At 43.5% G+C, this 26,491-nt stretch overlaps 15 pseudogenes; all 15 read right to left on the bottom strand.

The window, feature by feature from the left end:
• Window positions 1–1,160: 1,160 nt before the first annotated feature.
• LOC130288877 (U2 spliceosomal RNA) lies at window positions 1,161–1,424 on the bottom strand (annotated as a pseudogene).
• A 1,480-nt stretch (window positions 1,425–2,904) lies between these two features.
• LOC130288876 (U2 spliceosomal RNA) lies at window positions 2,905–3,168 on the bottom strand (annotated as a pseudogene).
• Window positions 3,169–4,636: 1,468 nt separating this feature from the next.
• On the bottom strand, window positions 4,637–4,900 carry LOC130288874 (U2 spliceosomal RNA; annotated as a pseudogene).
• A 1,471-nt stretch (window positions 4,901–6,371) lies between these two features.
• LOC130288873 (U2 spliceosomal RNA) lies at window positions 6,372–6,635 on the bottom strand (annotated as a pseudogene).
• A 1,483-nt stretch (window positions 6,636–8,118) lies between these two features.
• Window positions 8,119–8,382, bottom strand: LOC130288872 (U2 spliceosomal RNA; annotated as a pseudogene).
• A 1,483-nt stretch (window positions 8,383–9,865) lies between these two features.
• On the bottom strand, window positions 9,866–10,129 carry LOC130288871 (U2 spliceosomal RNA; annotated as a pseudogene).
• Window positions 10,130–11,599: 1,470 nt separating this feature from the next.
• On the bottom strand, window positions 11,600–11,863 carry LOC130288870 (U2 spliceosomal RNA; annotated as a pseudogene).
• A 1,497-nt stretch (window positions 11,864–13,360) lies between these two features.
• On the bottom strand, window positions 13,361–13,624 carry LOC130288868 (U2 spliceosomal RNA; annotated as a pseudogene).
• Window positions 13,625–15,099: 1,475 nt separating this feature from the next.
• LOC130288867 (U2 spliceosomal RNA) lies at window positions 15,100–15,363 on the bottom strand (annotated as a pseudogene).
• Window positions 15,364–16,827: 1,464 nt separating this feature from the next.
• Window positions 16,828–17,091, bottom strand: LOC130288866 (U2 spliceosomal RNA; annotated as a pseudogene).
• Window positions 17,092–18,571: 1,480 nt separating this feature from the next.
• On the bottom strand, window positions 18,572–18,835 carry LOC130289072 (U2 spliceosomal RNA; annotated as a pseudogene).
• Window positions 18,836–20,305: 1,470 nt separating this feature from the next.
• LOC130288865 (U2 spliceosomal RNA) lies at window positions 20,306–20,569 on the bottom strand (annotated as a pseudogene).
• Window positions 20,570–22,043: 1,474 nt separating this feature from the next.
• Window positions 22,044–22,308, bottom strand: LOC130289106 (U2 spliceosomal RNA; annotated as a pseudogene).
• Window positions 22,309–23,773: 1,465 nt separating this feature from the next.
• Window positions 23,774–24,037, bottom strand: LOC130288864 (U2 spliceosomal RNA; annotated as a pseudogene).
• Window positions 24,038–25,511: 1,474 nt separating this feature from the next.
• LOC130289104 (U2 spliceosomal RNA) lies at window positions 25,512–25,776 on the bottom strand (annotated as a pseudogene).
• Window positions 25,777–26,491: the final 715 nt, after the last annotated feature.

Here is a 26,491-nt window from a genome sequence, read left to right as displayed (position 1 = left end):
CACATAGCTGCCTGCCTGTCTCTAGTTACCCCACTGGCTGTAGCTGCGTCCCTTCCGACATGGAATAACACCAACTGTAACGATAAACTGAAAATTAACAGTATAAACCTGCATCATTTTGGACTCTGGTATTTGCTGAATCCGGGTGACCTGACAATCGATGGTGGTGCCGCTGGTGATTCTGGCCTTCTTGGAATCTGTTGGGCCTATGTGTTAGCTCACACATCACTTGGGTATCCATGGTAACTACCACAACATGGTCATCTGCAGTTTACATCTAGCCCGTGGCATTGAATGGCATTTTAAAAGTGCTAAGGGTCCTGGTGCAATAATCCTCCCATGAGGATCAGCCTCAACGGCTTTGTAGATTGCACTCATGTCAGCAACTCCATATACATTTTTTTTTCTTCATGCTTCTTTCTTCATCCTTTTTTCTTTCTGTCATTCAGACTTTCATTCATTCGATCTCTCTCACTCACTTGCTTTAACTCATTTGTTCTCACTCACTCACTCACTCACTCACTCAATCACTCACTCACTCATTCATTCACTCTCACTCACTCTCACTCTCTCACTCACTCGCTCACTAAGTCAGTCTCTCTCTCTCTCTCTTTTTCTTTTTATATATATTTTTTTCCGTCTTCTTCTTCTTCTTCTTCTTCTTCTTCAGACCCTGTCATAGCACTAATGCCTTTCCAATACCACCAGCAGATGGAGACACTCCATTGCAACATTGGTTGTGAGCAGCAGTTTCTAAAAACAAATGCCTCATGGCGGATTTCCCATCCATCAATGGATGGTAAATTTTGTTTTTATCATTCACTGACCACAGATACCAATGCATGGTCAAGCAACAGCAATGACACACCCTTGTGTATAGGCATGAGACCCTCACGTCATTTAACAGGATTCAGCACCACCCACAAGACAGCTACCTGTCATGTCATGTCAAACCTGCACAGGTGTGCTAGATTATTATTATTTAGTTTTATTTTATTTTTTTACACCAATCAGTGTGCAAACATGGTCATTAAAACGCTAAATGAATAGACGTTCATAAACCAGTCAGTGCAACTCATCATTTTGGTCTCCAATTCTCAAACTCAAATTCTCACCCACGGAGGATTAAATGAGAATCTTTCTTGTTTAACACTGGAATGGGGTGGTGCACTGTTCACTACCCGAATATACTGCCACATCGGGTCAATGCATAGGGCGACAGAAGCAAGCTTCCAAATCAGCTCCCTTTCTCAAAAATCCATTTAATTTATGGTCCCCAGATAGGGAACGTATGTATCAGTATGTGCTCACAAGTCACCCAAGTGCAAGTATTCACACAAAAAAAAACGTGCCTCAGGATGCGATCTGTCGCAAGATCCTTTCTTTTTTTACACTTGATCTAAGCCAAAAGGCCTAGAGGGGATAACCAGGAAAGGGGTGGACCCAACCATGTCCCCTTCATGAGCACTCACATTACTCATAGGAATGGAAGGAAGGCTGGCAGCCAACCAGCCTCCCATACACTCTCTGGGTGGGTGGCAGTCAGCCACCCATACATACATACAGCACAGGCTAAACCCACATCATCACTTAAAAAAAGGACAGGCGACCATTGCACTCTGATGGAGCATTTAGCAATGCAATCCATAGCCTGGCTTTTGCCTGAACCCCCATCACTCCTCCTCTTGCATATAAGACAATATTTCAGATCTGCATATGAAAACAACACGCCTACCTTTGTTGCACATAGCTGCCTGCCTGTCTCTAGTTACCCCACTGGCTGTAGCTGCGTCCCTTCCGACATGGAATAACACCAACTGTAACGATAAACTGAAAATTAACAGTATAAACCTGCATCATTTTGGACTCTGGTATTTGCTGAATCCGGGTGACCTGACAATCGATGGTGGTGCCGCTGGTGATTCTGGCCTTCTTGGAATCTGTTGGGCCTATGTGTTAGCTCACACATCACTTGGGTATCCATGGTAACTACCACAACATGGTCATCTGCAGTTTACATCTAGCCCGTGGCATTGAATGGCATTTTAAAAGTGCTAAGGGTCCTGGTGCAATAATCCTCCCATGAGGATCAGCCTCAACGGCTTTGTAGATTGCACTCATGTCAGCAACTCCATATACATTTTTTTTTCTTCATGCTTCTTTCTTCATCCTTTTTTCTTTCTGTCATTCAGACTTTCATTCATTCGATCTCTCTCACTCACTTGCTTTAACTCATTTGTTCTCACTCACTCACTCACTCACTCAATCACTCACTCACTCATTCACTCTCACTCACTCTCACTCTCTCACTCACTCGCTCACTAAGTCAGTCTCTCTCTCTCTCTCTCTCTCTTTTTCTTTTTATATATATTTTTTTCCGTCTTCTTCTTCTTCTTCTTCTTCTTCTTCTTCAGACCCTGTCATAGCACTAATGCCTTTCCAATACCACCAGCAGATGGAGACACTCCATTGCAACATTGGTTGTGAGCAGCAGTTTCTAAAAACAAATGCCTCATGGCGGATTTCCCATCCATCAATGGATGGTAAATTTTGTTTTTATCATTCACTGACCACAGATACCAATGCATGGTCAAGCAACAGCAATGACACACCCTTGTGTATAGGCATGAGACCCTCACGTCATTTAACAGGATTCAGCACCACCCACAAGACAGCTACCTGTCATGTCATGTCAAACCTGCACAGGTGTGCTAGATTATTATTATTTAGTTTTATTTTATTTTTTTACACCAATCAGTGTGCAAACATGGTCATTAAAACGCTAAATGAATAGACGTTCATAAACCAGTCAGTGCAACTCATCATTTTGGTCTCCAATTCTCAAACTCAAATTCTCACCCACGGAGGATTAAATGAGAATCTTTCTTGTTTAACACTGGAATGGGGTGGTGCACTGTTCACTACCCGAATATACTGCCACATCGGGTCAATGCATAGGGCGACAGAAGCAAGCTTCCAAATCAGCTCCCTTTCTCAAAAATCCATTTAATTTATGGTCCCCAGATAGGGAACGTATGTATCAGTATGTGCTCACAAGTCACCCAAGTGCAAGTATTCACACAAAAAAAAACGTGCCTCAGGATGCGATCTGTCGCAAGATCCTTTCTTTTTTTACACTTGATCTAAGCCAAAAGGCCTAGAGGGGATAACCGGGAAAGGGGTGGACCCAACCATGTCCCCTTCATGAGCACTCACATTACTCATAGGAATGGAAGGAAGGCTGGCAGCCAACCAGCCTCCCATACACTCTCTGGGTGGGTGGCAGTCAGCCACCCATACATACATACAGCACAGGCTAAACCCACATCATCACTTAAAAAAAGGACAGGCGACCATTGCACTCTGATGGAGCATTTAGCAATGCAATCCATAGCCTGGCTTTTGCCTGAACCCCCATCACTCCTCCTCTTGCATATAAGACAATATTTCAGATCTGCATATGAAAACAACACGCCTACCTTTGTTGCACATAGCTGCCTGCCTGTCTCTAGTTACCCCACTGGCTGTAGCTGCGTCCCTTCCGACATGGAATAACACCAACTGTAACGATAAACTGAAAATTAACAGTATAAACCTGCATCATTTTGGACTCTGGTATTTGCTGAATCCGGGTGACCTGACAATCGATGGTGGTGCCGCTGGTGATTCTGGCCTTCTTGGAATCTGTTGGGCCTATGTGTTAGCTCACACATCACTTGGGTATCCATGGTAACTACCACAACATGGTCATCTGCAGTTTACATCTAGCCCGTGGCATTGAATGGCATTTTAAAAGTGCTAAGGGTCCTGGTGCAATAATCCTCCCATGAGGATCAGCCTCAACGGCTTTGTAGATTGCACTCATGTCAGCAACTCCATATACATTTTTTTTTCTTCATGCTTCTTTCTTCATCCTTTTTTCTTTCTGTCATTCAGACTTTCATTCATTCGATCTCTCTCACTCACTTGCTTTAACTCATTTGTTCTCACTCACTCACTCACTCAATCACTCACTCACTCATTCACTCTCACTCACTCTCACTCTCTCACTCACTCGCTCACTAAGTCAGTCTCTCTCTCTCTCTCTCTCTTTTTCTTTTTATATATATTTTTTTCCGTCTTCTTCTTCTTCTTCTTCTTCTTCAGACCCTGTCATAGCACTAATGCCTTTCCAATACCACCAGCAGATGGAGACACTCCATTGCAACATTGGTTGTGAGCAGCAGTTTCTAAAAACAAATGCCTCATGGCGGATTTCCCATCCATCAATGGATGGTAAATTTTGTTTTTATCATTCACTGACCACAGATACCAATGCATGGTCAAGCAACAGCAATGACACACCCTTGTGTATAGGCATGAGACCCTCACGTCATTTAACAGGATTCAGCACCACCCACAAGACAGCTACCTGTCATGTCATGTCAAACCTGCACAGGTGTGCTAGATTATTATTATTTAGTTTTATTTTATTTTTTTACACCAATCAGTGTGCAAACATGGTCATTAAAACACTAAATGAATAGACGTTCATAAACCAGTCAGTGCAACTCATCATTTTGGTCTCCAATTCTCAAACTCAAATTCTCACCCACGGAGGATTAAATGAGAATCTTTCTTGTTTAACACTGGAATGGGGTGGTGCACTGTTCACTACCCGAATATACTGCCACATCGGGTCAATGCATAGGGCGACAGAAGCAAGCTTCCAAATCAGCTCCCTTTCTCAAAAATCCATTTAATTTATGGTCCCCAGATAGGGAACGTATGTATCAGTATGTGCTCACAAGTCACCCAAGTGCAAGTATTCACACAAAAAAAAACGTGCCTCAGGATGCGATCTGTCGCAAGATCCTTTCTTTTTTTACACTTGATCTAAGCCAAAAGGCCTAGAGGGGATAACCGGGAAAGGGGTGGACCCAACCATGTCCCCTTCATGAGCACTCACATTACTCATAGGAATGGAAGGAAGGCTGGCAGCCAACCAGCCTCCCATACACTCTCTGGGTGGGTGGCAGTCAGCCACCCATACATACATACAGCACAGGCTAAACCCACATCATCACTTAAAAAAAGGACAGGCGACCATTGCACTCTGATGGAGCATTTAGCAATGCAATCCATAGCCTGGCTTTTGCCTGAACCCCCATCACTCCTCCTCTTGCATATAAGACAATATTTCAGATCTGCATATGAAAACAACACGCCTACCTTTGTTGCACATAGCTGCCTGCCTGTCTCTAGTTACCCCACTGGCTGTAGCTGCGTCCCTTCCGACATGGAATAACACCAACTGTAACGATAAACTGAAAATTAACAGTATAAACCTGCATCATTTTGGACTCTGGTATTTGCTGAATCCGGGTGACCTGACAATCGATGGTGGTGCCGCTGGTGATTCTGGCCTTCTTGGAATCTGTTGGGCCTATGTGTTAGCTCACACATCACTTGGGTATCCATGGTAACTACCACAACATGGTCATCTGCAGTTTACATCTAGCCCGTGGCATTGAATGGCATTTTAAAAGTGCTAAGGGTCCTGGTGCAATAATCCTCCCATGAGGATCAGCCTCAACGGCTTTGTAGATTGCACTCATGTCAGCAACTCCATATACATTTTTTTTTCTTCATGCTTCTTTCTTCATCCTTTTTTCTTTCTGTCATTCAGACTTTCATTCATTCGATCTCTCTCACTCACTTGCTTTAACTCATTTGTTCTCACTCACTCACTCACTCAATCACTCACTCACTCATTCACTCTCACTCACTCTCACTCTCTCACTCACTCGCTCACTAAGTCAGTCTCTCTCTCTCTCTCTCTCTTTTTCTTTTTATATATATTTTTTTCCGTCTTCTTCTTCTTCTTCTTCTTCTTCTTCAGACCCTGTCATAGCACTAATGCCTTTCCAATACCACCAGCAGATGGAGACACTCCATTGCAACATTGGTTGTGAGCAGCAGTTTCTAAAAACAAATGCCTCATGGCGGATTTCCCATCCATCAATGGATGGTAAATTTTGTTTTTATCATTCACTGACCACAGATACCAATGCATGGTCAAGCAACAGCAATGACACACCCTTGTGTATAGGCATGAGACCCTCACGTCATTTAACAGGATTCAGCACCACCCACAAGACAGCTATCTGTCATGTTATGTCAAACCTGCACAGGTGTGCTAGATTATTATTATTTAGTTTTATTTTATTTTTTTACACCAATCAGTGTGCAAACATGGTCATTAAAACGCTAAATGAATAGACGTTCATAAACCAGTCAGTGCAACTCATCATTTTGGTCTCCAATTCTCAAACTCAAATTCTCACCCACGGAGGATTAAATGAGAATCTTTCTTGTTTAACACTGGAATGGGGTGGTGCACTGTTCACTACCCGAATATACTGCCACATCGGGTCAATGCATAGGGCGACAGAAGCAAGCTTCCAAATCAGCTCCCTTTCTCAAAAATCCATTTAATTTATGGTCCCCAGATAGGGAACGTATGTATCAGTATGTGCTCACAAGTCACCCAAGTGCAAGTATTCACACAAAAAAAAACGTGCCTCAGGATGCGATCTGTCGCAAGATCCTTTCTTTTTTTACACTTGATCTAAGCCAAAAGGCCTAGAGGGGATAACCGGGAAAGGGGTGGACCCAACCATGTCCCCTTCATGAGCACTCACATTACTCATAGGAATGGAAGGAAGGCTGGCAGCCAACCAGCCTCCCATACACTCTCTGGGTGGGTGGCAGTCAGCCACCCATACATACATACAGCACAGGCTAAACCCACATCATCACTTAAAAAAAGGACAGGCGACCATTGCACTCTGATGGAGCATTTAGCAATGCAATCCATAGCCTGGCTTTTGCCTGAACCCCCATCACTCCTCCTCTTGCATATAAGACAATATTTCAGATCTGCATATGAAAACAACACGCCTACCTTTGTTGCACATAGCTGCCTGCCTGTCTCTAGTTACCCCACTGGCTGTAGCTGCGTCCCTTCCGACATGGAATAACACCAACTGTAACGATAAACTGAAAATTAACAGTATAAACCTGCATCATTTTGGACTCTGGTATTTGCTGAATCCGGGTGACCTGACAATCGATGGTGGTGCCGCTGGTGATTCTGGCCTTCTTGGAATCTGTTGGGCCTATGTGTTAGCTCACACATCACTTGGGTATCCATGGTAACTACCACAACATGGTCATCTGCAGTTTACATCTAGCCCGTGGCATTGAATGGCATTTTAAAAGTGCTAAGGGTCCTGGTGCAATAATCCTCCCATGAGGATCAGCCTCAACGGCTTTGTAGATTGCACTCATGTCAGCAACTCCATATACATTTTTTTTTCTTCATGCTTCTTTCTTCATCCTTTTTTCTTTCTGTCATTCAGACTTTCATTCATTCGATCTCTCTCACTCACTTGCTTTAACTCATTTGTTCTCACTCACTCACTCACTCACTCAATCACTCACTCACTCATTCACTCTCACTCACTCTCACTCTCTCACTCACTCGCTCACTAAGTCAGTCTCTCTCTCTCTCTCTCTCTCTTTTTCTTTTTATATATATTTTTTTCCGTCTTCTTCTTCTTCTTCTTCTTCTTCTTCTTCTTCAGACCCTGTCATAGCACTAATGCCTTTCCAATACCACCAGCAGATGGAGACACTCCATTGCAACATTGGTTGTGAGCAGCAGTTTCTAAAAACAAATGCCTCATGGCGGATTTCCCATCCATCAATGGATGGTAAATTTTGTTTTTATCATTCACTGACCACAGATACCAATGCATGGTCAAGCAACAGCAATGACACACCCTTGTGTATAGGCATGAGACCCTCACGTCATTTAACAGGATTCAGCACCACCCACAAGACAGCTACCTGTCATGTCATGTCAAACCTGCACAGGTGTGCTAGATTATTATTATTTAGTTTTATTTTATTTTTTTACACCAATCAGTGTGCAAACATGGTCATTAAAACGCTAAATGAATAGACGTTCATAAACCAGTCAGTGCAACTCATCATTTTGGTCTCCAATTCTCAAACTCAAATTCTCACCCACGGAGGATTAAATGAGAATCTTTCTTGTTTAACACTGGAATGGGGTGGTGCACTGTTCACTACCCGAATATACTGCCACATCGGGTCAATGCATAGGGCGACAGAAGCAAGCTTCCAAATCAGCTCCCTTTCTCAAAAATCCATTTAATTTATGGTCCCCAGATAGGGAACGTATGTATCAGTATGTGCTCACAAGTCACCCAAGTGCAAGTATTCACACAAAAAAAAACGTGCCTCAGGATGCGATCTGTCGCAAGATCCTTTCTTTTTTTACACTTGATCTAAGCCAAAAGGCCTAGAGGGGATAACCGGGAAAGGGGTGGACCCAACCATGTCCCCTTCATGAGCACTCACATTACTCATAGGAATGGAAGGAAGGCTGGCAGCCAACCAGCCTCCCATACACTCTCTGGGTGGGTGGCAGTCAGCCACCCATACATACATACAGCACAGGCTAAACCCACATCATCACTTAAAAAAAGGACAGGCGACCATTGCACTCTGATGGAGCATTTAGCAATGCAATCCATAGCCTGGCTTTTGCCTGAACCCCCATCACTCCTCCTCTTGCATATAAGACAATATTTCAGATCTGCATATGAAAACAACACGCCTACCTTTGTTGCACATAGCTGCCTGCCTGTCTCTAGTTACCCCACTGGCTGTAGCTGCGTCCCTTCCGACATGGAATAACACCAACTGTAACGATAAACTGAAAATTAACAGTATAAACCTGCATCATTTTGGACTCTGGTATTTGCTGAATCCGGGTGACCTGACAATCGATGGTGGTGCCGCTGGTGATTCTGGCCTTCTTGGAATCTGTTGGGCCTATGTGTTAGCTCACACATCACTTGGGTATCCATGGTAACTACCACAACATGGTCATCTGCAGTTTACATCTAGCCCGTGGCATTGAATGGCATTTTAAAAGTGCTAAGGGTCCTGGTGCAATAATCCTCCCATGAGGATCAGCCTCAACGGCTTTGTAGATTGCACTCATGTCAGCAACTCCATATACATTTTTTTTTCTTCATGCTTCTTTCTTCATCCTTTTTTCTTTCTGTCATTCAGACTTTCATTCATTCGATCTCTCTCACTCACTTGCTTTAACTCATTTGTTCTCACTCACTCACTCACTCAATCACTCACTCACTCATTCACTCTCACTCACTCTCACTCTCTCACTCACTCGCTCACTAAGTCAGTCTCTCTCTCTCTCTCTCTCTTTTTCTTTTTATATATATTTTTTTCCGTCTTCTTCTTCTTCTTCTTCTTCTTCTTCTTCTACTTCTTCAGACCCTGTCATAGCACTAATGCCTTTCCAATACCACCAGCAGATGGAGACACTCCATTGCAACATTGGTTGTGAGCAGCAGTTTCTAAAAACAAATGCCTCATGGCGGATTTCCCATCCATCAATGGATGGTAAATTTTGTTTTTATCATTCACTGACCACAGATACCAATGCATGGTCAAGCAACAGCAATGACACACCCTTGTGTATAGGCATGAGACCCTCACGTCATTTAACAGGATTCAGCACCACCCACAAGACAGCTACCTGTCATGTCATGTCAAACCTGCACAGGTGTGCTAGATTATTATTATTTAGTTTTATTTTATTTTTTTACACCAATCAGTGTGCAAACATGGTCATTAAAACGCTAAATGAATAGACGTTCATAAACCAGTCAGTGCAACTCATCATTTTGGTCTCCAATTCTCAAACTCAAATTCTCACCCACGGAGGATTAAATGAGAATCTTTCTTGTTTAACACTGGAATGGGGTGGTGCACTGTTCACTACCCGAATATACTGCCACATCGGGTCAATGCATAGGGCGACAGAAGCAAGCTTCCAAATCAGCTCCCTTTCTCAAAAATCCATTTAATTTATGGTCCCCAGATAGGGAACGTATGTATCAGTATGTGCTCACAAGTCACCCAAGTGCAAGTATTCACACAAAAAAAAACGTGCCTCAGGATGCGATCTGTCGCAAGATCCTTTCTTTTTTTACACTTGATCTAAGCCAAAAGGCCTAGAGGGGATAACCGGGAAAGGGGTGGACCCAACCATGTCCCCTTCATGAGCACTCACATTACTCATAGGAATGGAAGGAAGGCTGGCAGCCAACCAGCCTCCCATACACTCTCTGGGTGGGTGGCAGTCAGCCACCCATACATACATACAGCACAGGCTAAACCCACATCATCACTTAAAAAAAGGACAGGCGACCATTGCACTCTGATGGAGCATTTAGCAATGCAATCCATAGCCTGGCTTTTGCCTGAACCCCCATCACTCCTCCTCTTGCATATAAGACAATATTTCAGATCTGCATATGAAAACAACACGCCTACCTTTGTTGCACATAGCTGCCTGCCTGTCTCTAGTTACCCCACTGGCTGTAGCTGCGTCCCTTCCGACATGGAATAACACCAACTGTAACGATAAACTGAAAATTAACAGTATAAACCTGCATCATTTTGGACTCTGGTATTTGCTGAATCCGGGTGACCTGACAATCGATGGTGGTGCCGCTGGTGATTCTGGCCTTCTTGGAATCTGTTGGGCCTATGTGTTAGCTCACACATCACTTGGGTATCCATGGTAACTACCACAACATGGTCATCTGCAGTTTACATCTAGCCCGTGGCATTGAATGGCATTTTAAAAGTGCTAAGGGTCCTGGTGCAATAATCCTCCCATGAGGATCAGCCTCAACGGCTTTGTAGATTGCACTCATGTCAGCAACTCCATATACATTTTTTTTTCTTCATGCTTCTTTCTTCATCCTTTTTTCTTTCTGTCATTCAGACTTTCATTCATTCGATCTCTCTCACTCACTTGCTTTAACTCATTTGTTCTCACTCACTCAATCACTCACTCACTCATTCATTCACTCTCACTCACTCTCACTCTCTCACTCACTCGCTCACTAAGTCAGTCTCTCTCTCTCTCTCTCTCTTTTTCTTTTTATATATATTTTTTTCCGTCTTCTTCTTCTTCTTCTTCTTCTTCTTCTTCAGACCCTGTCATAGCACTAATGCCTTTCCAATACCACCAGCAGATGGAGACACTCCATTGCAACATTGGTTGTGAGCAGCAGTTTCTAAAAACAAATGCCTCATGGCGGATTTCCCATCCATCAATGGATGGTAAATTTTGTTTTTATCATTCACTGACCACAGATACCAATGCATGGTCAAGCAACAGCAATGACACACCCTTGTGTATAGGCATGAGACCCTCACGTCATTTAACAGGATTCAGCACCACCCACAAGACAGCTACCTGTCATGTCATGTCAAACCTGCACAGGTGTGCTAGATTATTATTATTTAGTTTTATTTTATTTTTTTACACCAATCAGTGTGCAAACATGGTCATTAAAACGCTAAATGAATAGACGTTCATAAACCAGTCAGTGCAACTCATCATTTTGGTCTCCAATTCTCAAACTCAAATTCTCACCCACGGAGGATTAAATGAGAATCTTTCTTGTTTAACACTGGAATGGGGTGGTGCACTGTTCACTACCCGAATATACTGCCACATCGGGTCAATGCATAGGGCGACAGAAGCAAGCTTCCAAATCAGCTCCCTTTCTCAAAAATCCATTTAATTTATGGTCCCCAGATAGGGAACGTATGTATCAGTATGTGCTCACAAGTCACCCAAGTGCAAGTATTCACACAAAAAAAAACGTGCCTCAGGATGCGATCTGTCGCAAGATCCTTTCTTTTTTTACACTTGATCTAAGCCAAAAGGCCTAGAGGGGATAACCGGGAAAGGGGTGGACCCAACCATGTCCCCTTCATGAGCACTCACATTACTCATAGGAATGGAAGGAAGGCTGGCAGCCAACCAGCCTCCCATACACTCTCTGGGTGGGTGGCAGTCAGCCACCCATACATACATACAGCACAGGCTAAACCCACATCATCACTTAAAAAAAGGACAGCCGACCATTGCACTCTGATGGAGCATTTAGCAATGCAATCCATAGCCTGGCTTTTGCCTGAACCCCCATCACTCCTCCTCTTGCATATAAGACAATATTTCAGATCTGCATATGAAAACAACACGCCTACCTTTGTTGCACATAGCTGCCTGCCTGTCTCTAGTTACCCCACTGGCTGTAGCTGCGTCCCTTCCGACATGGAATAACACCAACTGTAACGATAAACTGAAAATTAACAGTATAAACCTGCATCATTTTGGACTCTGGTATTTGCTGAATCCGGGTGACCTGACAATCGATGGTGGTGCCGCTGGTGATTCTGGCCTTCTTGGAATCTGTTGGGCCTATGTGTTAGCTCACACATCACTTGGGTATCCATGGTAACTACCACAACATGGTCATCTGCAGTTTACATCTAGCCCGTGGCATTGAATGGCATTTTAAAAGTGCTAAGGGTCCTGGTGCAATAATCCTCCCATGAGGATCAGCCTCAACGGCTTTGTAGATTGCACTCATGTCAGCAACTCCATATACATTTTTTTTTCTTCATGCTTCTTTCTTCATCCTTTTTTCTTTCTGTCATTCAGACTTTCATTCATTCGATCTCTCTCACTCACTTGCTTTAACTCATTTGTTCTCACTCACTCACTCACTCACTCAATCACTCACTCACTCATTCATTCACTCTCACTCACTCTCACTCTCTCACTCACTCGCTCACTAAGTCAGTCTCTCTCTCTCTCTCTCTCTTTTTCTTTTTATATATATTTTTTTCCGTCATCTTCTTCTTCTTCTTCTTCTTCTTCTTCTTCTTCTTCTTCTTCAGACCCTGTCATAGCACTAATGCCTTTCCAATACCACCAGCAGATGGAGACACTCCATTGCAACATTGGTTGTGAGCAGCAGTTTCTAAAAACAAATGCCTCATGGCGGATTTCCCATCCATCAATGGATGGTAAATTTTGTTTTTATCATTCACTGACCACAGATACCAATGCATGGTCAAGCAACAGCAATGACACACCCTTGTGTATAGGCATGAGACCCTCACGTCATTTAACAGGATTCAGCACCACCCACAAGACAGCTACCTGTCATGTCATGTCAAACCTGCACAGGTGTGCTAGATTATTATTATTTAGTTTTATTTTATTTTTTTACACCAATCAGTGTGCAAACATGGTCATTAAAACGCTAAATGAATAGACGTTCATAAACCAGTCAGTGCAACTCATCATTTTGGTCTCCAATTCTCAAACTCAAATTCTCACCCACGGAGGATTAAATGAGAATCTTTCTTGTTTAACACTGGAATGGGGTGGTGCACTGTTCACTACCCGAATATACTGCCACATCGGGTCAATGCATAGGGCGACAGAAGCAAGCTTCCAAATCAGCTCCCTTTCTCAAAAATCCATTTAATTTATGGTCCCCAGATAGGGAACGTATGTATCAGTATGTGCTCACAAGTCACCCAAGTGCAAGTATTCACACAAAAAAAAACGTGCCTCAGGATGCGATCTGTCGCAAGATCCTTTCTTTTTTTACACTTGATCTAAGCCAAAAGGCCTAGAGGGGATAACCGGGAAAGGGGTGGACCCAACCATGTCCCCTTCATGAGCACTCACATTACTCATAGGAATGGAAGGAAGGCTGGCAGCCAACCAGCCTCCCATACACTCTCTGGGTGGGTGGCAGTCAGCCACCCATACATACATACAGCACAGGCTAAACCCACATCATCACTTAAAAAAAGGACAGGCGACCATTGCACTCTGATGGAGCATTTAGCAATGCAATCCATAGCCTGGCTTTTGCCTGAACCCCCATCACTCCTCCTCTTGCATATAAGACAATATTTCAGATCTGCATATGAAAACAACACGCCTACCTTTGTTGCACATAGCTGCCTGCCTGTCTCTAGTTACCCCACTGGCTGTAGCTGCGTCCCTTCCGACATGGAATAACACCAACTGTAACGATAAACTGAAAATTAACAGTATAAACCTGCATCATTTTGGACTCTGGTATTTGCTGAATCCGGGTGACCTGACAATCGATGGTGGTGCCGCTGGTGATTCTGGCCTTCTTGGAATCTGTTGGGCCTATGTGTTAGCTCACACATCACGTGGGTATCCATGGTAACTACCACAACATGGTCATCTGCAGTTTACATCTAGCACGTGGCATTGAATGGCATTTTAAAAGTGCTAAGGGTCCTGGTGCAATAATCCTCCCATGAGGATCAGCCTCAACGGCTTTGTAGATTGCACTCATGTCAGCAACTCCATATACATTTTTTTTTCTTCATGCTTCTTTCTTCATCCTTTTTTCTTTCTGTCATTCAGACTTTCATTCATTCGATCTCTCTCACTCACTTGCGTTAACTCATTTGTTCTCACTCACTCACTCACTCAATCACTCACTCACTCATTCATTCACTCTCACTCACTCTCACTCTCTCACTCACTCGCTCACTAAGTCAGTCTCTCTCTCTCTCTCTCTCTTTTTCTTTTTATATATATTTTTTTCCGTCTTCTTCTTCTTCTTCTTCTTCTTCTTCAGACCCTGTCATAGCACTAATGCCTTTCCAATACCACCAGCAGATGGAGACACTCCATTGCAACATTGGTTGTGAGCAGCAGTTTCTAAAAACAAATGCCTCATGGCGGATTTCCCATCCATCAATGGATGGTAAATTTTGTTTTTATCATTCACTGACCACAGATACCAATGCATGGTCAAGCAACAGCAATGACACACCCTTGTGTATAGGCATGAGACCCTCACGTCATTTAACAGGATTCAGCACCACCCACAAGACAGCTACCTGTCATGTCATGTCAAACCTGCACAGGTGTGCTAGATTATTATTATTTAGTTTTATTTTATTTTTTTACACCAATCAGTGTGCAAACATGGTCATTAAAACGCTAAATGAATAGACGTTCATAAACCAGTCAGTGCAACTCATCATTTTGGTCTCCAATTCTCAAACTCAAATTCTCACCCACGGAGGATTAAATGAGAATCTTTCTTGTTTAACACTGGAATGGGGTGGTGCACTGTTCACTACCCGAATATACTGCCACATCGGGTCAATGCATAGGGCGACAGAAGCAAGCTTCCAAATCAGCTCCCTTTCTCAAAAATCCATTTAATTTATGGTCCCCAGATAGGGAACGTATGTATCAGTATGTGCTCACAAGTCACCCAAGTGCAAGTATTCACACAAAAAAAAACGTGCCTCAGGATGCGATCTGTCGCAAGATCCTTTCTTTTTTTACACTTGATCTAAGCCAAAAGGCCTAGAGGGGATAACCGGGAAAGGGGTGGACCCAACCATGTCCCCTTCATGAGCACTCACATTACTCATAGGAATGGAAGGAAGGCTGGCAGCCAACCAGCCTCCCATACACTCTCTGGGTGGGTGGCAGTCAGCCACCCATACATACATACAGCACAGGCTAAACCCACATCATCACTTAAAAAAAGGACAGGCGACCATTGCACTCTGATGGAGCATTTAGCAATGCAATCCATAGCCTGGCTTTTGCCTGAACCCCCATCACTCCTCCTCTTGCATATAAGACAATATTTCAGATCTGCATATGAAAACAACAAGCCTACCTTTGTTGCACATAGCTGCCTGCCTGTCTCTAGTTACCCCACTGGCTGTAGCTGCGTCCCTTCCGACATGGAATAACACCAACTGTAACGATAAACTGAAAATTAACAGTATAAACCTGCATCATTTTGGACTCTGGTATTTGCTGAATCCGGGTGACCTGACAATCGATGGTGGTGCCGCTGGTGATTCTGGCCTTCTTGGAATCTGTTGGGCCTATGTGTTAGCTCACACATCACTTGGGTATCCATGGTAACTACCACAACATGGTCATCTGCAGTTTACATCTAGCCCGTGGCATTGAATGGCATTTTAAAAGTGCTAAGGGTCCTGGTGCAATAATCCTCCCATGAGGATCAGCCTCAACGGCTTTGTAGATTGCACTCATGTCAGCAACTCCATATACATTTTTTTTTCTTCATGCTTCTTTCTTCATCCTTTTTTCTTTCTGTCATTCAGACTTTCATTCATTCGATCTCTCTCACTCACTTGCTTTAACTCATTTGTTCTCACTCACTCACTCACTCAATCACTCACTCACTCATTCACTCTCACTCACTCTCACTCTCTCACTCACTCGCTCACTAAGTCAGTCTCTCTCTCTCTCTCTTTTTCTTTTTATATATATTTTTTTCCGTCTTCTTCTTCTTCTTCTTCTTCTTCAGACCCTGTCATAGCACTAATGCCTTTCCAATACCACCAGCAGATGGAGACACTCCATTGCAACATTGGTTGTGAGCAGCAGTTTCTAAAAACAAATGCCTCATGGCGGATTTCCCATCCATCAATGGATGGTAAATTTTGTTTTTATCATTCACTGACCACAGATACCAATGCATGGTCAAGCAACAGCAATGACACACCCTTGTGTATAGGCATGAGACCCTCACGTCATTTAACAGGATTCAGCACCACCCACAAGACAGCTACCTGTCATGTCATGTCAAACCTGCACAGGTGTGCTAGATTATTATTATTTAGTTTTATTTTATTTTTTTACACCAATCAGTGTGCAAACATGGTCATTAAAACGCTAAATGAATAGACGTTCATAAACCAGTCAGTGCAACTCATCATTTTGGTCTCCAATTCTCAAACTCAAATTCTCACCCACGGAGGATTAAATGAGAATCTTTCTTGTTTAACACTGGAATGGGGTGGTGCACTGTTCACTACCCGAATATACTGCCACATCGGGTCAATGCATAGGGCGACAGAAGCAAGCTTCCAAATCAGCTCCCTTTCTCAAAAATCCATTTAATTTATGGTCCCCAGATAGGGAACGTATGTATCAGTATGTGCTCACAAGTCACCCAAGTGCAAGTATTCACACAAAAAAAAACGTGCCTCAGGATGCGATCTGTCGCAAGATCCTTTCTTTTTTTACACTTGATCTAAGCCAAAAGGCCTAGAGGGGATAACCGGGAAAGGGGTGGACCCAACCATGTCCCCTTCATGAGCACTCACATTACTCATAGGAATGGAAGGAAGGCTGGCAGCCAACCAGCCTCCCATACACTCTCTGGGTGGGTGGCAGTCAGCCACCCATACATACATACAGCACAGGCTAAACCCACATCATCACTTAAAAAAAGGACAGGCGACCATTGCACTCTGATGGAGCATTTAGCAATGCAATCCATAGCCTGGCTTTTGCCTGAACCCCCATCACTCCTCCTCTTGCATATAAGACAATATTTCAGATCTGCATATGAAAACAACACGCCTACCTTTGTTGCACATAGCTGCCTGCCTGTCTCTAGTTACCCCACTGGCTGTAGCTGCGTCCCTTCCGACATGGAATAACACCAACTGTAACGATAAACTGAAAATTAACAGTATAAACCTGCATCATTTTGGACTCTGGTATTTGCTGAATCCGGGTGACCTGACAATCGATGGTGGTGCCGCTGGTGATTCTGGCCTTCTTGGAATCTGTTGGGCCTATGTGTTAGCTCACACATCACTTGGGTATCCATGGTAACTACCACAACATGGTCATCTGCAGTTTACATCTAGCCCGTGGCATTGAATGGCATTTTAAAAGTGCTAAGGGTCCTGGTGCAATAATCCTCCCATGAGGATCAGCCTCAACGGCTTTGTAGATTGCACTCATGTCAGCAACTCCATATACATTTTTTTTTCTTCATGCTTCTTTCTTCATCCTTTTTTCTTTCTGTCATTCAGACTTTCATTCATTCGATCTCTCTCACTCACTTGCTTTAACTCATTTGTTCTCACTCACTCACTCACTCACTCAATCACTCACTCACTCATTCATTCACTCTCACTCACTCTCACTCTCTCACTCACTCGCTCACTAAGTCAGTCTCTCTCTCTCTCTCTCTTTTTCTTTTTATATATATTTTTTTCCGTCTTCTTCTTCTTCTTCTTCTTCTTCTTCTTCAGACCCTGTCATAGCACTAATGCCTTTCCAATACCACCAGCAGATGGAGACACTCCATTGCAACATTGGTTGTGAGCAGCAGTTTCTAAAAACAAATGCCTCATGGCGGATTTCCCATCCATCAATGGATGGTAAATTTTGTTTTTATCATTCACTGACCACAGATACCAATGCATGGTCAAGCAACAGCAATGACACACCCTTGTGTATAGGCATGAGACCCTCACGTCATTTAACAGGATTCAGCACCACCCACAAGACAGCTACCTGTCATGTCATGTCAAACCTGCACAGGTGTGCTAGATTATTATTATTTAGTTTTATTTTATTTTTTTACACCAATCAGTGTGCAAACATGGTCATTAAAACGCTAAATGAATAGACGTTCATAAACCAGTCAGTGCAACTCATCATTTTGGTCTCCAATTCTCAAACTCAAATTCTCACCCACGGAGGATTAAATGAGAATCTTTCTTGTTTAACACTGGAATGGGGTGGTGCACTGTTCACTACCCGAATATACTGCCACATCGGGTCAATGCATAGGGCGACAGAAGCAAGCTTCCAAATCAGCTCCCTTTCTCAAAAATCCATTTAATTTATGGTCCCCAGATAGGGAACGTATGTATCAGTATGTGCTCACAAGTCACCCAAGTGCAAGTATTCACACAAAAAAAAACATGCCTCAGGATGCGATCTGTCGCAAGATCCTTTCTTTTTTTACACTTGATCTAAGCCAAAAGGCCTAGAGGGGATAACCGGGAAAGGGGTGGACCCAACCATGTCCCCTTCATGAGCACTCACATTACTCATAGGAATGGAAGGAAGGCTGGCAGCCAACCAGCCTCCCATACACTCTCTGGGTGGGTGGCAGTCAGCCACCCATACATACATACAGCACAGGCTAAACCCACATCATCACTTAAAAAAAGGACAGGCGACCATTGCACTCTGATGGAGCATTTAGCAATGCAATCCATAGCCTGGCTTTTGCCTGAACCCCCATCACTCCTCCTCTTGCATATAAGACAATATTTCAGATCTGCATATGAAAACAACACGCCTACCTTTGTTGCACATAGCTGCCTGCCTGTCTCTAGTTACCCCACTGGCTGTAGCTGCGTCCCTTCCGACATGGAATAACACCAACTGTAACGATAAACTGAAAATTAACAGTATAAACCTGCATCATTTTGGACTCTGGTATTTGCTGAATCCGGGTGACCTGACAATCGATGGTGGTGCCGCTGGTGATTCTGGCCTTCTTGGAATCTGTTGGGCCTATGTGTTAGCTCACACATCACTTGGGTATCCATGGTAACTACCACAACATGGTCATCTGCAGTTTACATCTAGCCCGTGGCATTGAATGGCATTTTAAAAGTGCTAAGGGTCCTGGTGCAATAATCCTCCCATGAGGATCAGCCTCAACGGCTTTGTAGATTGCACTCATGTCAGCAACTCCATATACATTTTTTTTTCTTCATGCTTCTTTCTTCATCCTTTTTTCTTTCTGTCATTCAGACTTTCATTCATTCGATCTCTCTCACTCACTTGCTTTAACTCATTTGTTCTCACTCACTCACTCACTCACTCAATCACTCACTCACTCATTCATTCACTCTCACTCACTCTCACTCTCTCACTCACTCGCTCACTAAGTCAGTCTCTCTCTCTCTCTCTCTCTTTTTCTTTTTATATATATTTTTTTCCGTCTTCTTCTTCTTCTTCTTCAGACCCTGTCATAGCACTAATGCCTTTCCAATACCACCAGCAGATGGAGACACTCCATTGCAACATTGGTTGTGAGCAGCAGTTTCTAAAAACAAATGCCTCATGGCGGATTTCCCATCCATCAATGGATGGTAAATTTTGTTTTTATCATTCACTGACCACAGATACCAATGCATGGTCAAGCAACAGCAATGACACACCCTTGTGTATAGGCATGAGACCCTCACGTCATTTAACAGGATTCAGCACCACCCACAAGACAGCTACCTGTCATGTCATGTCAAACCTGCACAGGTGTGCTAGATTATTATTATTTAGTTTTATTTTATTTTTTTACACCAATCAGTGTGCAAACATGGTCATTAAAACGCTAAATGAATAGACGTTCATAAACCAGTCAGTGCAACTCATCATTTTGGTCTCCAATTCTCAAACTCAAATTCTCACCCACGGAGGATTAAATGAGAATCTTTCTTGTTTAACACTGGAATGGGGTGGTGCACTGTTCACTACCCGAATATACTGCCACATCGGGTCAATGCATAGGGCGACAGAAGCAAGCTTCCAAATCAGCTCCCTTTCTCAAAAATCCATTTAATTTATGGTCCCCAGATAGGGAACGTATGTATCAGTATGTGCTCACAAGTCACCCAAGTGCAAGTATTCACACAAAAAAAAACGTGCCTCAGGATGCGATCTGTCGCAAGATCCTTTCTTTTTTTACACTTGATCTAAGCCAAAAGGCCTAGAGGGGATAACCGGGAAAGGGGTGGACCCAACCATGTCCCCTTCATGAGCACTCACATTACTCATAGGAATGGAAGGAAGGCTGGCAGCCAACCAGCCTCCCATACACTCTCTGGGTGGGTGGCAGTCAGCCACCCATACATACATACAGCACAGGCTAAACCCACATCATCACTTAAAAAAAGGACAGGCGACCATTGCACTCTGATGGAGCATTTAGCAATGCAATCCATAGCCTGGCTTTTGCCTGAACCCCCATCACTCCTCCTCTTGCATATAAGACAATATTTCAGATCTGCATATGAAAACAACACGCCTACCTTTGTTGCACATAGCTGCCTGCCTGTCTCTAGTTACCCCACTGGCTGTAGCTGCGTCCCTTCCGACATGGAATAACACCAACTGTAACGATAAACTGAAAATTAACAGTATAAACCTGCATCATTTTGGACTCTGGTATTTGCTGAATCCGGGTGACCTGACAATCGATGGTGGTGCCGCTGGTGATTCTGGCCTTCTTGGAATCTGTTGGGCCTATGTGTTAGCTCACACATCACTTGGGTATCCATGGTAACTACCACAACATGGTCATCTGCAGTTTACATCTAGCCCGTGGCATTGAATGGCATTTTAAAAGTGCTAAGGGTCCTGGTGCAATAATCCTCCCATGAGGATCAGCCTCAACGGCTTTGTAGATTGCACTCATGTCAGCAACTCCATATACATTTTTTTTTCTTCATGCTTCTTTCTTCATCCTTTTTTCTTTCTGTCATTCAGACTTTCATTCATTCGATCTCTCTCACTCACTTGCTTTAACTCATTTGTTCTCACTCACTCACTCACTCAATCACTCACTCACTCATTCACTCTCACTCACTCTCACTCTCTTACTCACTCGCTCACTAAGTCAGTCTCTCTCTCTCTCTCTCTCTTTTTCTTTTTATATATATTTTTTTCCGTCTTCTTCTTCTTCTTCTTCTTCTTCTTCTTCAGACCCTGTCATAGCACTAATGCCTTTCCAATACCACCAGCAGATGGAGACACTCCATTGCAACATTGGTTGTGAGCAGCAGTTTCTAAAAACAAATGCCTCATGGCGGATTTCCCATCCATCAATGGATGGTAAATTTTGTTTTTATCATTCACTGACCACAGATACCAATGCATGGTCAAGCAACAGCAATGACACACCCTTGTGTATAGGCATGAGACCCTCACGTCATTTAACAGGATTCAGCACCACCCACAAGACAGCTACCTGTCATGTCATGTCAAACCTGCACAGGTGTGCTAGATTATTATTATTTAGTTTTATTTTATTTTTTTACACCAATCAGTGTGCAAACATGGTCATTAAAACGCTAAATGAATAGACGTTCATAAACCAGTCAGTGCAACTCATCATTTTGGTCTCCAATTCTCAAACTCAAATTCTCACCCACGGAGGATTAAATGAGAATCTTTCTTGTTTAACACTGGAATGGGGTGGTGCACTGTTCACTACCCGAATATACTGCCACATCGGGTCAATGCATAGGGCGACAGAAGCAAGCTTCCAAATCAGCTCCCTTTCTCAAAAATCCATTTAATTTATGGTCCCCAGATAGGGAACGTATGTATCAGTATGTGCTCACAAGTCACCCAAGTGCAAGTATTCACACAAAAAAAAAACGTGCCTCAGGATGCGATCTGTCGCAAGATCCTTTCTTTTTTTACACTTGATCTAAGCCAAAAGGCCTAGAGGGGATAACCGGGAAAGGGGTGGACCCAACCATGTCCCCTTCATGAGCACTCACATTACTCATAGGAATGGAAGGAAGGCTGGCAGCCAACCAGCCTCCCATACACTCTCTGGGTGGGTGGCAGTCAGCCACCCATACATACATACAGCACAGGCTAAACCCACATCATCACTTAAAAAAAGGACAGGCGACCATTGCACTCTGATGGAGCATTTAGCAATGCAATCCATAGCCTGGCTTTTGCCTGAACCCCCATCACTCCTCCTCTTGCATATAAGACAATATTTCAGATCTGCATATGAAAACAACACGCCTACCTTTGTTGCACATAGCTGCCTGCCTGTCTCTAGTTACCCCACTGGCTGTAGCTGCGTCCCTTCCGACATGGAATAACACCAACTGTAACGATAAACTGAAAATTAACAGTATAAACCTGCATCATTTTGGACTCTGGTATTTGCTGAATCCGGGTGACCTGACAATCGATGGTGGTGCCGCTGGTGATTCTGGCCTTCTTGGAATCTGTTGGGCCTATGTGTTAGCTCACACATCACTTGGGTATCCATGGTAACTACCACAACATGGTCATCTGCAGTTTACATCTAGCCCGTGGCATTGAATGGCATTTTAAAAGTGCTAAGGGTCCTGGTGCAATAATCCTCCCATGAGGATCAGCCTCAACGGCTTTGTAGATTGCACTCATGTCAGCAACTCCATATACATTTTTTTTTCTTCATGCTTCTTTCTTCATCCTTTTTTCTTTCTGTCATTCAGACTTTCATTCATTCGATCTCTCTCACTCACTTGCTTTAACTCATTTGTTCTCACTCACTCACTCACTCAATCACTCACTCACTCATTCACTCTCACTCACTCTCACTCTCTCACTCACTCGCTCACTAAGTCAGTCTCTCTCTCTCTCTCTCTCTTTTTCTTTTTATATATATTTTTTTCCGTCTTCTTCTTCTTCTTCTTCTTCAGACCCTGTCATAGCACTAATGCCTTTCCAATACCACCAGCAGATGGAGACACTCCATTGCAACATTGGTTGTGAGCAGCAGTTTCTAAAAACAAATGCCTCATGGCGGATTTCCCATCCATCAATGGATGGTAAATTTTGTTTTTATCATTCACTGACCACAGATACCAATGCATGGTCAAGCAACAGCAATGACACACCCTTGTGTATAGGCATGAGACCCTCACGTCATTTAACAGGATTCAGCACCACCCACAAGACAGCTACCTGTCATGTCATGTCAAACCTGCACAGGTGTGCTAGATTATTATTATTTAGTTTTATTTTATTTTTTTACACCAATCAGTGTGCAAACATGGTCATTAAAACGCTAAATGAATAGACGTTCATAAACCAGTCAGTGCAACTCATCATTTTGGTCTCCAATTCTCAAACTCAAATTCTCACCCACGGAGGATTAAATGAGAATCTTTCTTGTTTAACACTGGAATGGGGTGGTGCACTGTTCACTACCCGAATATACTGCCACATCGGGTCAATGCATAGGGCGACAGAAGCAAGCTTCCAAATCAGCTCCCTTTCTCAAAAATCCATTTAATTTATGGTCCCCAGATAGGGAACGTATGTATCAGTATGTGCTCACAAGTCACCCAAGTGCAAGTATTCACACAAAAAAAAACGTGCCTCAGGATGCGATCTGTCGCAAGATCCTTTCTTTTTTTACACTTGATCTAAGCCAAAAGGCCTAGAGGGGATAACCGGGAAAGGGGTGGACCCAACCATGTCCCCTTCATGAGCACTCACATTACTCATAGGAATGGAAGGAAGGCTGGCAGCCAACCAGCCTCCCATACACTCTCTGGGTGGGTGGCAGTCAGCCACCCATACATACATACAGCACAGGCTAAACCCACATCATCACTTAAAAAAAGGACAGGCGACCATTGCACTCTGATGGAGCATTTAGCAATGCAATCCATAGCCTGGCTTTTGCCTGAACCCCCATCACTCCTCCTCTTGCATATAAGACAATATTTCAGATCTGCATATGAAAACAACACGCCTACCTTTGTTGCACATAGCTGCCTGCCTGTCTCTAGTTACCCCACTGGCTGTAGCTGCGTCCCTTCCGACATGGAATAACACCAACTGTAACGATAAACTGAAAATTAACAGTATAAACCTGCATCATTTTGGACTCTGGTATTTGCTGAATCCGGGTGACCTGACAATCGATGGTGGTGCCGCTGGTGATTCTGGCCTTCTTGGAATCTGTTGGGCCTATGTGTTAGCTCACACATCACTTGGGTATCCATGGTAACTACCACAACATGGTCATCTGCAGTTTACATCTAGCCCGTGGCATTGAATGGCATTTTAAAAGTGCTAAGGGTCCTGGTGCAATAATCCTCCCATGAGGATCAGCCTCAACGGCTTTGTAGATTGCACTCATGTCAGCAACTCCATATACATTTTTTTTTCTTCATGCTTCTTTCTTCATCCTTTTTTCTTTCTGTCATTCAGACTTTCATTCATTCGATCTCTCTCACTCACTTGCTTTAACTCATTTGTTCTCACTCACTCACTCACTCAATCACTCACTCACTCATTCACTCTCACTCACTCTCACTCTCTCACTCACTCGCTCACTAAGTCAGTCTCTCTCTCTCTCTCTCTCTTTTTCTTTTTATATATATTTTTTTCCGTCTTCTTCTTCTTCTTCTTCTTCTTCTTCTTCAGACCCTGTCATAGCACTAATGCCTTTCCAATACCACCAGCAGATGGAGACACTCCATTGCAACATTGGTTGTGAGCAGCAGTTTCTAAAAACAAATGCCTCATGGCGGATTTCCCATCCATCAATGGATGGTAAATTTTGTTTTTATCATTCACTGACCACAGATACCAATGCATGGTCAAGCAACAGCAATGACACACCCTTGTGTATAGGCATGAGACCCTCACGTCATTTAACAGGATTCAGCACCACCCACAAGACAGCTACCTGTCATGTCATGTCAAACCTGCACAGGTGTGCTAGATTATTATTATTTAGTTTTATTTTATTTTTTTACACCAATCAGTGTGCAAACATGGTCATTAAAACGCTAAATGAATAGACGTTCATAAACCAGTCAGTGCAACTCATCATTTTGGTCTCCAATTCTCAAACTCAAATTCTCACCCACGGAGGATTAAATGAGAATCTTTCTTGTTTAACACTGGAATGGGGTGGTGCACTGTTCACTACCCGAATATACTGCCACATCGGGTCAATGCATAGGGCGACAGAAGCAAGCTTCCAAATCAGCTCCCTTTCTCAAAAATCCATTTAATTTATGGTCCCCAGATAGGGAACGTATGTATCAGTATGTGCTCACAAGTCACCCAAGTGCAAGTATTCACACAAAAAAAAAACGTGCCTCAGGATGCGATCTGTCGCAAGATCCTTTCTTTTTTTACACTTGATCTAAGCCAAAAGGCCTAGAGGGGATAACCGGGAAAGGGGTGGACCCAACCATGTCCCCTTCATGAGCACTCACATTACTCATAGGAATGGAAGGAAGGCTGGCAGCCAACCAGCCTCCCATACACTCTCTGGGTGGGTGGCAGTCAGCCACCCATACATACATACAGCACAGGCTAAACCCACATCATCACTTAAAAAAAGGACAGGCGACCATTGCACTCTGATGGAGCATTTAGCAATGCAATCCATAGCCTGGCTTTTGCCTGAACCCCCATCACTCCTCCTCTTGCATATAAGACAATATTTCAGATCTGCATATGAAAACAACACGCCTACCTTTGTTGCACATAGCTGCCTGCCTGTCTCTAGTTACCCCACTGGCTGTAGCTGCGTCCCTTCCGACATGGAATAACACCAACTGTAACGATAAACTGAAAATTAACAGTATAAACCTGCATCATTTTGGACTCTGGTATTTGCTGAATCCGGGTGACCTGACAATCGATGGTGGTGCCGCTGGTGATTCTGGCCTTCTTGGAATCTGTTGGGCCTATGTGTTAGCTCACACATCACTTGGGTATCCATGGTAACTACCACAACATGGTCATCTGCAGTTTACATCTAGCCCGTGGCATTGAATGGCATTTTAAAAGTGCTAAGGGTCCTGGTGCAATAATCCTCCCATGAGGATCAGCCTCAACGGCTTTGTAGATTGCACTCATGTCAGCAACTCCATATAC

The sequence above is a fragment of the Hyla sarda genome, chromosome 8 (assembly GCF_029499605.1).
Source record: "Hyla sarda isolate aHylSar1 chromosome 8, aHylSar1.hap1, whole genome shotgun sequence".
Classification (NCBI taxonomy): Eukaryota; Metazoa; Chordata; class Amphibia; order Anura; family Hylidae; genus Hyla; species Hyla sarda.
This window is presented reverse-complemented; position numbering and strand designations above follow the sequence as displayed.